Here is a 16,286-nt window from a genome sequence, read left to right as displayed (position 1 = left end):
ACCTGATAGAATTAACTCATATTTTTCTATGGTTTCCGCCTGACGCTCCCTTGTCTGAGCTTGTGGGGTTGTTTTCCTGTGCTTTTTCTTCCTTCTCTGTCTCTTCCTGTTGCTTTGTTTTGCTTTCCATCGGGCACTTGTTTGGATGAAGAAACAGTTCAGAAGTAACCGCTCTGTCCTCTGTGTGGTCTTCAGACTTTGTGGAGGCATTTCGAACCCTGAGGGAGGAAATCGCCCAGTAGTGTTCACCAAAAGGAAACATAGACAGAACCCCCCTTCCACTGAGCCATGTTAGGATTCGGCTGTAGGTCCACATTGTCCATGCACACCTGTCCTTAAGCCCATCTCCTCCTCTTTGATAAGTTGTCAAGTCTTTCCAGATGACATTTGGCGAAAAATCATGCAAAGTGTTGATCCCACCCACAGGTCTGTTGAGCAAGCTCCCGCAGCCCTGACGGGCAGCCCTGCCTCCGACCCGGGATGGCTTGTTCCCCTCCCCCGCAGACAGTGAGCTCCATGCTGTTCTCCGCCAGCCTCATGAGATCCACTCTGGCCAGACGTGCGGCTGCTGTTCCCAGTGTGCATTTCATTTTGTTGTATATAAAGAAAGGACTGCGTGTCCGGCGTTTGTGCAGACCCCCCCGCAGCACTGACCTTGTGTTGAGCTTGCATGCAGACACCTCTTGGCTGGTCGGACTCCCTAGAAGTCTTAGTTTGAAATCTATCAATCACCATCATTTCCTTTTGAGCTTGCTGACAGGCCAAATGTCAGTGCTGATTTCCAGCTTCCGGTTCTGCTGGGGTGCCCTAGACGTCCTGTCCTCAGAGGAGATGTGTCCATGTTGCTTTTTGGTGTTGGGGGTCCTGGTTCCATCCACAAGAGCTTTGAAGGTCAGTCCTTGTGAGGTCCCTGGAAGGTCTGCATAGATGACCACCGTGCCAACCAGGACCAATCCAAAGTCCCCTGGTGTGCGGTGCTCGCAGCAGGCGTGACTGGCTGCAGAGCCAAGGAGGTCCTAAGGGGAAGCCAGCATGGCCGCAGATCTGGCCGGAGGGAGGGACGTGGGAATGCGGCATGGTAGCGTCTGTTCATCATGGAATAAAACATTATTTTACCACTTGGATTGCTCTTTTCTTGCTTCCCTGCCACCATGTCACCTTAGAAAGTGGGCAAGAATTCCAGATGCCTTTACATACTCATTGGCTCCCAAGACTGACCGTGAGAGCCTGGCGTGCGGCAAGTGAGAACTGCACCAGCCGTCGTAGCAGAGCGACAGAGGACAGGGTCAACCATTTTCACGCCCCAAGTCAGCCAGAGAAAGTGGGTGCAGACACACAGCTGTCCCCAAACGCCGAGTCACACGGGTTCTCAGCTGACTCCACAGCATGGCATGCTACAAAGCTCAAGAACAGCTCCATGTTGGAAATTCACCCATTGGTTTTGTTGTTAATTCAAGCGTCTGGTGTAAACAGGGCCCAGCCTGGAAGCAGAGGGTTGGTGACCTGGACACCAAGCACCACTCAGAAACTCAGGTCCGTCAGTCACCCCCGCCAGTTGAGCTGACTCTGGCGAGCTCTCCTGATGGATCCTCAAGAGCTCAGGGGCATTGAAAAAACCAGACTGACGGGGGCATGGAAGCCTAGTGGCTCATCTGGGGCTACCCTGACCAGTCCACCTTTCTGTCCATCTTCCTCGGTGGGGACTTCCCTCAGGAAAGGAGACGAAGTTTCACATCAGAAGGCGAATTTTCCCACTTTGGAAAACTCTGGGGCCAGAATGAGGAGACAGGCAGGACCTTGAGAGCCCGCCCTGTCCACAACCTGGAACCCCTCCCATGCCCGCTGGGAAGACCCCCTGCCTCCCCAGCTCTAGGGTGACTTTGGGAGGTGCCAGGTGTCCTTGCTGGGACCCACAGCTGCGGCCACTGTGCCTCCTCACCTGGACCTGACCCCCCCAGGCAGGCCCTCGCTGGGGGTCCCACTGTTGAACGCTGTCTTTTGTTTATTTTAAACTAGTCATAAAATATTTTTTATGAAGCGGGGTTTATTTAAAAGGGGGTAACAGACTTCTCCCGAAGGGGGCCATAGCTGGTGTCATGAGGCGAGGTGTTCTGCCCTTTTTGTAAGGCCTGGGAGCCCTTTGTTCTGCTGCCTTTCCCCCATAAAATAGTGTGATATTAAAAGTTCCACCAGGCTGCCGAGGGGGCCCGGAGCACCCCAGGCTCCTCAGTGCCCAGTGCAGGGACCCCAACCTGACTTCTGCATTCCCGGGACTTGGGCCAGCATGTTCACAAAGGTGTGCTGGGGACCTCTGACCCCACTGACCGAGACATGCCCTTGCCCCCGCCTGGCCCAGCAGCTCCAGGAGCCACGATTTTGTTAAGGGACAGTTTTGCCTTCGGCAAGCCCCTAATTTAAAACCCCAGTGCCCAAGAGAGCCCAGGAGGACACTCTCAGATAGATCCCCAGCCTTCCTCCTCAGCAAGTGGCATGGGTCCTAGGGTCATCACAAAAGGAGAGACGGGAGCCTGGCCAGGGACTGGACATACGATGGACCACGGCTAGACCATGATGCTCAGTGGAGCTCTACCTACCCTGGCCTGGACCCAGGCAGAGCCCGCAGCAGTCAGCCCGCCACAGCCAGGACTTGGTAGGACACTGACAGCCTCCCGGCCACCTCCAGCAGGGCACGCCAGGGCCCTGCTCCCACCCCGAGGCTGGCCCACTCCTCCGCCCGCCTAGAGGCTCTGCCCAGTGCTGGACAGTGGTGCTGGCGGCTCCCTTGCTGTAGCAGGCCCTGCACAAGTGGCCTTCCTGCACTCCCTGTGCTGGTGTCCCCAGTTCTGCTGCCTTAGAACAGCTCAGATGGTGCTTCCACAGGAATCCATTCCTTACAGTTCTGAGATGGTCACTCCCTGGTGAGGGCTCTGCTCCAGGTTTGCAGATGGGTGACAGCTGGTTATGTCCTTGGGTGACAGGGAGAGAGGGCAGGGGCAGGGGAGAGTGCACACAGCTCAACCTCTCTTCTTAGAGGACTCTTCTCCCCATGAGGACCCTCCACCTATAATCTATAATGCTAATTACTTCCCGAAGGCCCGTTTCCAAGTACGGTCACATTGAGGATCAGCCTCCCGGAAAGGAGCTCCTGAAGGTTCCTTTCTGCAAACCTAAGTCCAAAACGGTGACTCGCATCTGAAGCCAGTCACTTGCCACTCCAGCAGGGAATTTGAACCCAGAGAAGAGGCCAGTGCACCCAGGAAGGCCCCCAGCCTCCCGTCCTCCCTTTGCTCCTGGCTGTTTTCTTCGGTGGTGAGCCCATGAGCCTGGCCTTGGGCCCCAGCAGGGCCTGCGGCCTTTCCCAGGAGCTGAAGAGCTAATTTCCTAGGGACATGGGACAGGTGACACCTGGCATGGAAGGAGAGGACACTCTCCCAGTCCAGTGGGAACACCTGGGTCAGGGCAGGCTTCCGGAGGAGGCACTGCCCTGTGTGCTGGGTGGGCAGCAGGCACCCAGGAGCGGGCTCTGAGCCGGTCACCTGAGAGGACTGCCCCCACGCTCTGCCAGGGGCCTGACTCCAGGCGGGCGGCGGGGTCCTCAGAAGGCTGAAGCACTACGTTAGAAGGGCAGGGGGCAAAGAGTGAAATGTGGGCTGTGACCCTCAGTGGGACCCCACTGTACCCAAAGGCTGACAAGGCCGGGGAATGTGGCTCGCTGGATTTCGCGACCATGTGAGAGAGCGGCACTTTTTAAGTAAATATGTAAATATAGCAAATTCACTGACTGGGAGAGAAATGAGGCCAATGATTTCCCTGAGTTATGTTTTGAACACATCAAGACTGGGGCACTTTATGGCTCCGAGTGTGTTGGCCGATGTGTCCTTCCCCCGGGGCCATGTTGATGGAAAGCACAGCACTGGCTGGAGGTGAGAATGATCACTCCTGGACGGGAGCTCCGGTGCTGGCAGGAGGAGACAGACCCAGCCATTGCCGTCACCACAGCAGCCTGTGCTGACGTGGACTGAGGACTGCTTGGGGTGTGCCGGCAAACTGCCGTCTAAAAGAAGAAACGAGGACTCGGGGAGAGAAAGAAAGGAGCTGCAGCCTGGGGTTGGTAAATGCTCCCTCCAAGGCCCTTGGCCGCCTGGCATCCCGGCATCCCGGCAGGCAGGGCCGGGAAGCACGGTGCAGGCCCCCTCTGGAGCACAGTCGGTCAGCAGCGGTGGGGACTCAGGCCGTGCACAGTGCTCCTGGGGCTAACACGGGGCACTCGGTGAGTGGGCTTCTAGAAGGCTGGGGAGGGACTCCGAATGTCTAGGGCAGCTAAACCACTGGTTTCCAAGCCCTGGAGCCCGCCCTGAAGCCTACCCTCAGGAGCCTGGCCAGGGAAGGAGGGAATGAGCGCTTGCGGGGGCTGCAGCCCAGGTGAGGTGCACTGAGCTCCATGCCAGGCGGCCAGCTGACTGGGCAGCACAACCCAAGTCAGAGTGGAGGGGAGAGCCAAGTCTCCTGGCGCCGGGCAGGGGTCTCCTGCGGTGCCCGCCGCTGGCTCATGCATAATCCATCAGGCTTCATAAACATCAGAACACACCCCAGCTGTTAGCTCTTCCTGAAAAGCCTGCAAATATGTCTTCAATTATTTACTCCCTGTGCTCAGGGAACTAGTCAGCTGCCTCCGAGTTACATTTTATTAAGTATCAATTACAGCACAGTCGCAGGGCCAGCTCCTCTGCCTGGAAGGGAAAGGGCTCTCCTCCTGCTCTCTTTTTATTGCTGCCTCTCTCTTTCTTATCCACACTCTTCCCCTCCCTCCCTCCCTTCTCTCCTGTCTACAGAGGCCATCGAGCAGGCATTGGTCCAGGGTGGCTGTGAGCTGAGAGGAAGCCACCCGGATGGGTCCCCAACACTAGAGGATGAGTCAGACGTGGAAGAGGAGGCTGGGAGAGCAGGGTGGGGGTGCTCAGTGGTCAACGTCCTGCACCTGGGTGTGGACTGGTTGCACCAAGTGCTGGCTGTGTGGCCCTGGTGAGGCATCTCATCTCCGCAGACGTCCACTGCATTATCTATAACAAGAAGCACAGCCACCCTAGCCAAGAGCCACCAAGTGGGCAGCTGCGGGACCAAAGCTCGTGGTCTTGGACGTTTGGAGGCTGGAAGCCCAAGGTCCAGGTGTCGGCAGGGCGGTACTCCCTCCAAGAGAGTAGGGAAGGCTTTGCCTGGGCCTCTCTCCAGTTTCTGGTGGCGGCCCAACCCGAGTCCACGCCATGTCAGTCTTCCCATGGTGCTGCCCTGTGTGGGCGTCTGTGTCCACGTTTCCTGGGTCACAAGCACACCAGCCACACTGGATTAGCGCCCACCCTAGAGGGCCTCACCCCACTACCTCTGCACAGACCTGTCTCCACACAAGGTCGTGGCCGGAGGTGCCAGAACTTATCAGATCTTTGGGGGACACAACGCAGCCACCAGAGCAGGGCTTCCCACCAGGGGTTATGTCTGGGTGGCAGGGGGTGGATAAATTGTGAGGCTGGCAGGACTGTCCTGAAGAAAAGAGCCTGCCCAGTAGGGCTGGAGCCCATGGTTACCCACGACCCCCTCACTCCTGCCCGGCTGACAGCAGCCAGGTAGCTCCGTCTGGGAGCAGGCAGGTGACCTGTGTGACTGTGAGCAGGGGCCTCACAGTGAGTCTGAGCTCCTGAGCAGGGACACAGCCCTGCTCCTCTGGACTCTGCAGAGCTCTGCCCCTGCCCGTGGATGGCGTTGATGCTGTAGGCCATGTGCCACCCTCATCCTCATGTTGACCACCGAACTCGAGCCCTGCAGACGGCCCGAGCTCACTATTTCCCTCCAATGAGCAGCTTCAGAGAAAAAGCAGAGATAATGCCCCTGGAGGGTCGCCATTAGGGTTCTGATGAAGGACCCCACGAAGGCTGAGCTGCTTCCCTGTGTCCTGCAGGTCCAGGACAACAGGCCAAGGAGCTCACCCAGGAAAGATGGGCAGGGGAGAGCCCAGCAGGGCTGGGGGCAGCTGGCTGGTGTCAGAGCTGCCTGCCACACTGCCAGAGAGGAGCCAGGGTCCTGGGGTGGGTGGGCCTGCGGTGGGGTCAACAGGAAGCAGCAGCCTGAGACCCCGACAGAGGTAACTGACTCTCTGCAGATCAGGAGGCCTGACCACTGCGCTGCCCCAGCCCTTCCCTTGGGTGCCCCACCACACAGCACCCCGAGCCTGGAGCCCCATGGGACCTCGTGTCCCTTGACCCTGCCAGCTCTCCATGGTCAGGGCTCTCTTTCCTGTGCTCCACTCCTCCTGGCCTTAAATGCTGCCCACCTCAGTGACCAGCAGCAGCTCCGACCCCTCACCTCAAGCACTTGTTCAGGGCTGTGACATCAGCTGGTGACTGCTCACCTGTGTGCAGAGGGGACAGATGGCAATTCAGAACACACGAGCAGGCACTGTGAAGGGCCACCTGTATGTCAACCAGGCTCAGCCTTAGAAGCCAGGTATTTGGTCAGGATGACTCTAGCTGCTTCCGTGGAGGTGTCTGGGGATGGAAGAGCAGGGCAGGCGGTGTCCCCAGGCCCTTAAGTTCAGTCACAGCCTGTTGAGCTGGAAGGGGTCTCAGACCTCTCTTGCCTCTGGAGCAAAGAGCACAGTGTGGGTGGAATTCGTGGGGGTCTGCTCCAAGTGCTGAGGACGACAGTCACTTCTGCCTGCAGGTGGAAGCTCGGGGACAGGCACCTCAGCCTCATACCCGGGCAGTTCATCTGTGTCCTGTGAAATGCTGACAGCATCCCTCCCCTCTGTCGCCTGATGCTGGTAACCCCGTCCCCCACCCCAAATCATGACAGTCGAAAACATCTCCAGATACTGCGAAATGTCTTCTAGGTGCACATGGCTGCTAGACTTCACAAATTAAAAGTACAAGGTGCCCTTAAATGTGAAATCCAGGTAAACTGCAAATAGTTTTAACATGATTTTGTCTCATGTAATACACGAGACATACTAAAAAAGCAATTTGTGTTTATCTGACGTTCTGAAATAACTGTGTGTCCTGTGTTTCATCTGGAACGACTACCTGTGGGAGAAAATGCACCCATGCAGACCCACTGATCGGGGGCTGCAAGAGGAAACAGGTGAGGAGGGCTTGAGAAACAGTGGCCCTCCTGCAGCACGCTCCTCGCGGCTCAGGGAGAGGGCTCCGGCCAACACTGCTCTCCACGTGGGAGCAGAAGTCAGGGCTGCGGATGAGGGGCTGGCCCAGGTAAGCGGGGAGTGGGGTGGACTCCAGACGAGGCCTGGGCCAGGGCACCCATCACCTTCCCAGACCCCTTCCTCTGTAGGAACTGTTAAAATCACACTCCTTAACTGCATTGGCAGAACTGCAGATGCTGCTACTGATGTTGCGAGTAATAGGATGTTATTACATGCTATACGTATTATTCTGTTAGATGTATTATCTGCTAAAACATATTCTTTTGCTTAAACTTTAATTGTTTTTTTACTATGGATTTTAGTAGAAATTAAACTATGTCCCTAAGTCCTAAAAGTGACCCTGAGCCCCATGTCCAGTGGACCAGTGGGCCCCCACGTCTGCCTGCTCAGTTACCGGCTTTCCCCTGCTTGGCGCTCCCCCTGGTGACCAACCTCAGCTACGACAACTGTGGGCTAGACCTGCCCCACAGCTCAGGTCTGGCCAGGGCAGGGGAACCAGCTCCCAGCAGCACGGCCAGGAGAGAGCTACCTCACTTCCTGGGGCCCTCCTGACCCTTGTGGTCATCACAGGTCCCCCTGTGTCTTAGAGCTGTGCCCCCTCTGCCCTCTCCCACTCCCCCAAGGCAATCTCTGGCCAGTTCTTCCGTTGATCTCTCCCGGCTGGTCTGACAGCCTTCCCTGCCCTCACTCTCTGTCCCAGCCTTCAGCCAGTGGCAACCTGCTCCCCACTGGGGCGGGGCACCCCTGCAGCCTCGGTGGCTCTGGTCATCAGGTCCTCTGGGCACTGCACCCTGCCTCCCTCACTCTTTCCCTCTCTCTCCGTTTCCTCTGGTCCCCAGACACTAAACCCTGGGGCCCTCCAGAGGCAGCCTGCCCCTGCCTGTCCCCACCACTGCTCCAGGCATTGAGTTCCCCCAGAATGAGGCCAAAGCTGGGCTTGGAATGAGGGAGACCCCTGCCCCGCCCAGTGCTGCTCTCTGCTCCAGGGCAGTCTGGCTCCTCCCTGCAGCATCCAGGGTGGACCTGTGGGGAGGGTCATGGAGCACTGCTCAGGGGACACGTGTCTCTAACTCTGAAAAGCCAGGAGCTCTAACTCAGCCCTTCGGTTTGTAGTGTGGGAAACGAACTCGAGCTCATCTCAAGCCCCACGGCGTCCCACCTCCACTCCGACGCCACTCGTCACCTTGGCTACCACTCAGGACTGTGCTGCCCGTGAGCCATCTTGAGAAATGAGCTTGTGCCTCCCTTAGGGACAAAGAGTCACTTGGTTCTGGTTTCTAGAAAGTGGTGGCCCTGGGTGGTGCTGTCCTGTGATGGCACCCCTGAGTGGGTAGCAGTGGGGCTTGGGCCAGAGTGATGGACAGTAAACAGACCAGCCATACTTCCTCTAGCGCATTCAGGTCGCAGCACGGGCCTGTGAGTGAGTGAGATGAGTCCCCGGCCCCCAGGGGTCATCAGGGATGTGTGCCGGGAGCTGAGCAGCAGCAGTGCCTGGGTGTGACAGCCATGGGGGCTGGACACCAATGCTTCCATGGCTGCTCCCTCCAGGCATGGAGGTCGGAGGCACCTCCTGGGCCCTCGGGTGGAGGAAGTGCTGCCGGAGCTTGAGTCGGGCAGTGGACACTCCTGAGCAGAGCCCACAGGTCAGGGTCTGCTCTCTGCCACACACCGTCAGCTGTCCACACAGCACGTCATATGTCCATCTTTCCCAGAAGGAAAGGGCACAGAGCAGGTGGCACAGTGAGAGACCAGCTCCCATCTCTGAGGCACAAGGTCTTTTCTCATTGAGGCTCAGCCGAAGCTCTCCTGGCCGCCAAGGGCATCAGGACTGAGGTTGGAAACTTAAACAGCCACTGGCAGCAGTCGGATCCCAGGGACTTCAAGGGTGAGCAGTTTCCGGGCAGCCTGTGGGTTCAGCAAGTCCCCCTGCCTGGCACGAAGGGCACCACAGAGCTCCTCTGCCCAGTGCGCAGGACTCGGGTCCTCACAGCTCTGCAGCCGAAGCCCCGGTCTTCCACTGCAGGAAGGGCTTCACTGTCCACCCACTCCTCCCGCGTTCTGCTGGTGCCTCTGACTCAGATGTTGATACTTGATTTAAAAGGGTGAAGACCTGTTATTTGCAGACCTTACATGGGCCCTCCATGTGCTGTGTGTGTTCACGGTGTGCTGCAGGGCTTGCTAGGTGTCTCTGATTGTTCATAAATTGAAAAAGAAGTGGATTGGTGACTTTCTTGTCCCTGTGTGTTCTGAGATTGCAGAGGCATGCGGGTGCCCCCTTTGCTGCGCTTGGGAGGGCCACGCCTTGCGGGGGGCTGGCCTCTGCAGAAAGGCTACATTCCAATTCAGCACCTTTTCTCAAGACCCCTGGACGCGGGGGTTTGCGGTATTCTTTCAAATGTTGCTTTCTCGGTCCGCTGGCTTTATTTACTCACCCATCAGGTTGCAACTATGTTGCAAAGGTTTAAAAATAAAAGCAAAACCTCACCAGTTATGCTTGGGGGTCCAGGTGCTTCCCTCTGAACCCCAAGTGTCACACAGGTCCCCAGAGAAGCTGCCCTATCTGCTTATGTGATTCACTGACACAGAATAGAAGAGGGTATCACCCAGAAAGCTCCACCCAAGAGACCCCAGACCCACCTCATATGCCCCTCATGTGCCCAGCCTGGTCTCTCTCCATGAGTCTCTGATTCTGGACCAGAGGTACCGCCGGTCATTCTCACAGAAACCCTGGGAACTCATGTGAGCCCGACCCGTCTGCAGATCTGCCCTCTGGCCCCACTCTCCCTGCAGCCCCATATCCTCCTGTGTCAGCAGGGGTCCACATGCCCGCAAAGGCCTTGGCTTTTAGTCTTAGGAAATGGCAAGCCGGACAGTGCTCAGTATCAGATAATAGGATTTGAGCAACTGGCTGATGCTGATCTGGCTGCTCTTAGCAGCCCAGGCCGAGCCAGGCAAACAGGGCTGGCCCGGGCCTCTTGTCTGCAGTGTGGAGCAAAGGCCTTCATCTTATTGTCAGGCCATGTTTTCTCAATGTCACCCACCGGCCCTTCATAGGTCAGCATGTAATGACAAAACCTCTGTGCCCCAGGATCAGCGTCCTGCATGATTCTCTCGCAGGGACTGGCCGCAGCGGGCCGTCAGCTCTGTTCTGCTTCTTGTCCTTTACCAGCCATAGGCAAAAAGCATGATGACCACCAGTAACTGACCCCTCCAGTGATGGCAAGTCACTGAATTCACCGGCCACTTGTCAGTCACTCACACCTGCCTTCACTTAGGGGAGATCTCCGGCCGGATATTTACCTCCACTGTGCAAGGATCTTCCCAAGAGCAGGGGGCGGGGGGCGACCCGCCAGATGGACTCCTGAGCAGAGTGAGGTTAACTGGCCTGTGAGTGTGCCAGCATCACACTCAGGCCGGGAGGGCCTGGGCCTCGCGGTGGGCCTTCCTAGGCCGCAAGAGAACAGAAGGTAGGAGAAAAGGTTAAACCCTCAGCTGCAGAAAAGTGTATTTGCCAAGAAGAATCCCTCCAAAACGCCTGTGTCTCCAACATGAGCCCTGGCCTTCAGGAGCAGAGCCATCACCGTGGCTTCCCTCAGCAAATGGGACACACTAGGTCCCCGCACCAGATAAGCGGGGGCGAGTCCCAGGGAGCTGGACTGGCGTGCATTCTAGTTCTGAGGACACGGAAGACACCTCTTTCGAATTTGTCAGCTGGTTCAGATTCACTTTTGGCGGAAAAACAAACAAATACTTTATACACAAACAGAGATATGAAAAACTGTGGTATATAACTAAAAAGAATCATAATGCATTCCGCTGTCATTTATTTATTTTTTTAAATTGATTTTAAAGAAAAGCAGGACAAGCTCCGACGGTCATGGAAACAGTCTCCGACCCGCAGGATGAGGCAGAGAGTTTGGGCAATGGTCATGAGCGCCGCAGACCCCTTGGTGCTCTTCCTACCCAGGCTGTGCCGTCCCTCTGGGAGGCCTGTCTTAGTGACTCCCTGCCCACCAGGGGGCTTCATGTCAGGAGAGGGAGGCCAGCAGAGTGCAGGGAGCCCGGGCTGTAGAGAGGCGTGCTGGGCAGGGGTGCAGGGCTCTACCAGCCCTATCTCTGGTCCCTGCCACATGTCTGAGTGACCCTGGGTCACACTTTTCACAGTAAAACAGGGTAATGCCTTCTGCCTCTGTGGCTGCAGAGCTGGTGTGAAGCTTCAGTGAAAATCAATACCTGGGAACCTTGGAAGGCCCCAAAGCTGTGTGGGAAGGAGTGGAGACAGGAGAGAACCCGAGACCTGCCCCTCAGAACCAGGAAACTGGCCGAGGTCCCTCCTACCTGTCCTGGCCACTCGTGCTCTCCTTGCAAGGGGCCTGACACCTGAAGATGTGCAAGGCCCTGGGCACCCAAGAAGCCCAGCTCCATCCACAGTCAGCTCTACCGACTCCCAGACTCACCGAGGGGGGTGACAGTCCCCGGAATAGCATGTTCCCAAGTAGCCATCACACCTTGCTTTCCTTGGGTTGACAAAGGTTTTATGATGATCCAACCCCTCTTCATGCAGAACAGCAGAAAACACTCCCGGACGAGGGAAGGACACTTCTAGTGACCTGGGGACCCTGGGGCAGGGTCGTGCAGTTGCCAGCAAGGCTGCAGGTCAGGGAGTCAGTGCAACTCTGCTAAATCTGCATTCTGGCCACCAAAAGCAGCTCTTCGCCAAGCAGCCAGGCCCACACGCCTGCCTTGGGAGGTCACAGTGGACGCCAGCAGTCAAGCATGGTGCTAGTCCTCGGGCCTCGGGCTTGTGCTCCGTAAAGCTGAGCTTGGGACACCAGAGCCCTGGGTGCTTGCTAGCCCAGGGTGCACCCTGCCATGGGGCCATCGGCAGTGGTTGATACAGATTTCCTCCCTGAAATGTGTTTCTTGGATTGGCCTACTCCCCTCCAAGCCCAGCACTTGCTTCATCTGGAGGAGGTGGAAGAAGGCGGAAGGTTCCATGGGCCTCATGAGGTAAATGGCTGTGAGCCAACTCTAGGCTGCGGCTGACGTCCTAAGTAGCCATCAGGTCCACGGTGACTCTGGGCCCAACACCTGGATCCAGCAGGTGTGTGGAGCCCCACCCTGCGGCCGGGCAGGTCAGGACTCAGTGCTAAGGGGCGCTAGGGTGCAATTCAGCGCCTCTCGCCCATGCCCACGTGCCTGCCTCTGCTGTGGGCCTCAGCCTGGGCTAGCTGGGGACCTGGAAACCTGGGCACAGGTGAAAGCCAGTGACCTCTAGGGCCCTGGACGTGGGAGGAAAGATCAGCTTGACCTTACCATCATGGACAGGTCACTGGACCTTTCTGGGCTTCAGATGTCAGAAAGTGAGAAGATTCGAGGACCCTGGAGAGGCTGATCTGTGACTCCTGAGCAGTCACAGATGGCCAAAAGGCAGGGACACTCGGGCGCCTCCTCATCAGGGTAGAGCTCCGTGGAAGTGCATTGCAGTCAGCAGCCGGCTCCCCAGGAGGCTGGTCTGGAAGGCAGGTGCTGGACAGCTCCCCAGCACAGACCCTGGGAAAGCGCTCACAGCCTGTCATCTGACAGACTCCAGCAGGTGGCAGCAAAGGCCACACTCTGGCCTAGGGGCTCCTGCAGACCACTGGGCACTGTGGGCAGGCTGGGTCCCAGAGCAAGGCAGGCAGCAGCTGAGCCTGCAGGAGCCCACAGGAGCCCTCCCATGATGGCCAAAGAGCCTCAAGGAGTCCCCAGGAGGGTAACACACTTTCTGCAGGGCATACAGGGACCAGGAACCCACCCTCAGGAACAGGAGAGGGGGAGCAGGGGTGTCAGGCCAGAGAGCAGGAGCATGGGCTATGCAGGACAGGTCTGCCCTCCAGGGAGTCCTAGGCAGTGCCTCTGGGGCAGGGGTGGGAGCAGTGCTGGGGAACTGGGGCGCCTCCTGAGGCGTGCTCCCAGCCTTCCCATCTCTCCCTGTAGAACCCAGCAGGGGGGCAACTTTGGCTGATTAATCATTGATATATTCCCAGACACAAAATCAGCACTCGAGAACTACATGAAGACACATAGGAAGGATTTTGTCCGACACACCCAGGTACAAGGTGCGTCTGCTCACAGCCCGTGGCACTCCCCCAGGGTTGGAGCCCTTTCCGGCACCAGAGGTAAAACTATGGCAGGAAACCAAAGAGATGGAGGCCTCTCTGGGGCACAAGGACCTGTAGGATACCATGAGCTGCGGGCCAGGCGGCCAGTAGCCAGGCCAATGAGGCCACATGTCCACTGGCCTCTTCTTGCTGTGGCCACAGCAAAGAGCCCCAGCTGGGCTGGCATTGTGGAGTCTGCCCTGTCCTGCAGGCTGGTTGCTCCTGAGTGCACCTCCTTGGCTTACCCATGGTGCCTTCCCTGTCCCACATGGTCATCCCTCTGTGGCTGCCAGTCAGCCTGGATTCAGACCCTCCCATGTGACCACCTTCTACCTTCAAAACTTCAAAACTCTGAATAAGCCACACGCTGGGGTGCTGGGTGGGGTCAACACGCATTTGAGGACACAGTCTCACTGTTTAGCAGACCTAGGGTTTGCCCGGACACTGGTGGCTGACTTTGAGATGCTTACAACCAGTGCAGGGTGTTACCAGGCAGGTAAAACTCAGGGACCAGGGGCTTGGGGATGGCCCAGGCACCACTGAGAGGTGGCACTGCTGAGCAGCTGATGCAGGGTGGGCTCAGAGCCTCCTGGGGCCTGACCTGGGTCTGGGTGCCAACCACTCCCCAGGCTCCTTGTGTCCAGAGAGGATTCAGGGATCAGGCTGCGCTGATCTCATCCACACCTTACCACAGGCCTATTAGAGGGCGAGGAACAAGATACAGAGTTAAGAGAATGTCTAGATCACATGAAAAGCAAATTTACCAATCAAGCCCAGAGCCTCTGCTCTTAAATGTGCACCTCCATTCCATCTCTAGACCAAGTCCTGGGGCTCCTGGGCATTTCCAGAGGCAAGTCTGCCTTGGGTGGACGGAACACCTGACACCCACACAGTCTCGGAGCACTAACTGCCGAGGCACAGTGTCCACCAGGGCTGCCCACCTGCAGCTGGAGCGTGCCCTCCAGGCCTTCCACTGTGCAGGTGGGGACACTTTTGCTGCTGGGTGATGGACAGGGTTTTGGTGCATCGGCTGTACTGAGGAGATCCAGGGCAGCAGATATTACAAACTTGCATGGAGACGCTTTGGTATTTTTTCTACAAGTAAAATGAACTGTTCCTGCTGGCTGGACGAAGCTGCAGGACTTGCTGCAATGAGGCACATGCTAGAGGGACCTTGGAGCCCTGCTTCCCAGATCATGAAGCTGTGGACAGGGGTCCAGTGAAGGCCTGGGTCACAGCTAGAGTAGTGAGAAGCGACAGTGCAGCCTAGGTCTCCTCCCCTCCCACCCTCTTTACCAGGAAGGGGCGCTCCCCAGCCCACAGCCTCCTCTGATCCTTTCCCATTATGCCAGTGGTCCAACATACTGGTCATTATTCTAAATAGACAGGACACTGCATACCTGAACGGTCCTGTCTGTAAAGGTGCTTCCTGTGCCCGGCAGACAGCTGGGAGGCTAGCAGCAGGGCCTGTGGACAGAGGGCAGGGCAGGGCTGGCGTGGAGGCCCCCACGTAAGGGAAGGCAGTCGGGCATCCCAGGCCTCTCCTCAGCCTGCAGTTTGCTGGCAGGGAGGCTGCTCAGTCCCTTTCCACAGGCCAAAGCACAGTGAGGCCCTCACACCTGCCACAGGTACGGTGGCTCCGGGCCCTGTCTGCAGCCCTCCCCATTTCGGATTCTGGTCATGCCTTAGACTCCTGTGCTCTGATGCTCCCTCTGTAGGAGTGGGGGAGCGTCAGCACCTATCTCCAGCTGTCACTGGGAGGGCACAGCAGGGTGTGTGAAAGGCTGGGCTCCAGCCAGGCACACAGTGCTGGTGCCGTGACGTGAAGTTCCAGATCCTTACTGTTACAGTGTACCTCCTCGGGGACCATCATGGAGGCTGGAGCATGGATGAGAATCGTGGGTAGCAACAGGCCACTCCATCCAAACTGCATCTGACCATGAGTGGGTGCTCCTGAGACGGCACCCCTGGCTGGAGCAGCTGTGTGCTAACTAGTCTCCGGATGACCAGCAACTAGTCTCTAAGATGGCACCCGTGCTGCTGTGTGTCCAGCATCACGCCCCCACGCTGAGCAGAGCTGGTCTGTTCGCCTCACACCTTACCCATAACAAACCCCTGCTCTGCAGAGACCGGACCAGGCCCACTGCCTGGCTGCCAGACAAGAGCACAACCACGTTTTAAAGATTTTCTGACTTTTTTTTTGGGGGGGTGGGGTGACAGGGATAGAACTCAGGGGTACTTGACCACTGAGCCACATCCCCAGCCCTTTTTTGTAATTTTTTAGAGACAGGGTCTCACTGAGTTGCTTAGCACCTCACAACTCATGATCCTCCTGTCTCGGTCTCTGAAATTTATCTTGATTCATTCGAATGTGAACAGCCACATGGCACTGCCTGGCATGTGGGCAGGGCAGCAGGGCTTCAAGCTGGGGAGCAGCACTTCAGACCTCTGAAGCAACAGCCCCTGGGGGCTGCAGGCTGCCTCTGTGCTTCTCTCCAGGACAGCGACGGGGCTTCTAGTCAGGGCTAGCCCTGACTGGGCTTTTCACGGAGGGGGGTTCCTCTTGTCTGAAACTTCCTCCACCTGCCGGAGACTCTGGGACAAAACTGTCTGTGATGCGTGTCCATGCCTCTCCATCTCCTCAAGCCCGTCTCCCAGTGCTTTCCAGGGAGGCTGCCCTTGTCCCCAAAGCAACAGTGGTACTGATTTTTACAGCCGCCAGAAGGACAAATTGCACAACTCTGTGACTCACCGAAGTTCAGCTAGGAATGGTGCAATCTTGTAACCAGTTCTTAAGCTCAGATACTTTGTGTCAAACTCAGATGACAACTCCATTTCTTAGTATACACAGGCCAGACTGAAAAGTCCAGATGCTCTTGTGTGTGTGGAGGTGACAAGGGAATGAACCTACAGACAGTGGTCCAGGGACGTGAAGA

Source organism: Callospermophilus lateralis, chromosome 1 (genome assembly GCF_048772815.1).
Source record: "Callospermophilus lateralis isolate mCalLat2 chromosome 1, mCalLat2.hap1, whole genome shotgun sequence".
Classification (NCBI taxonomy): Eukaryota; Metazoa; Chordata; class Mammalia; order Rodentia; family Sciuridae; genus Callospermophilus; species Callospermophilus lateralis.
This window is presented reverse-complemented; position numbering follows the sequence as displayed.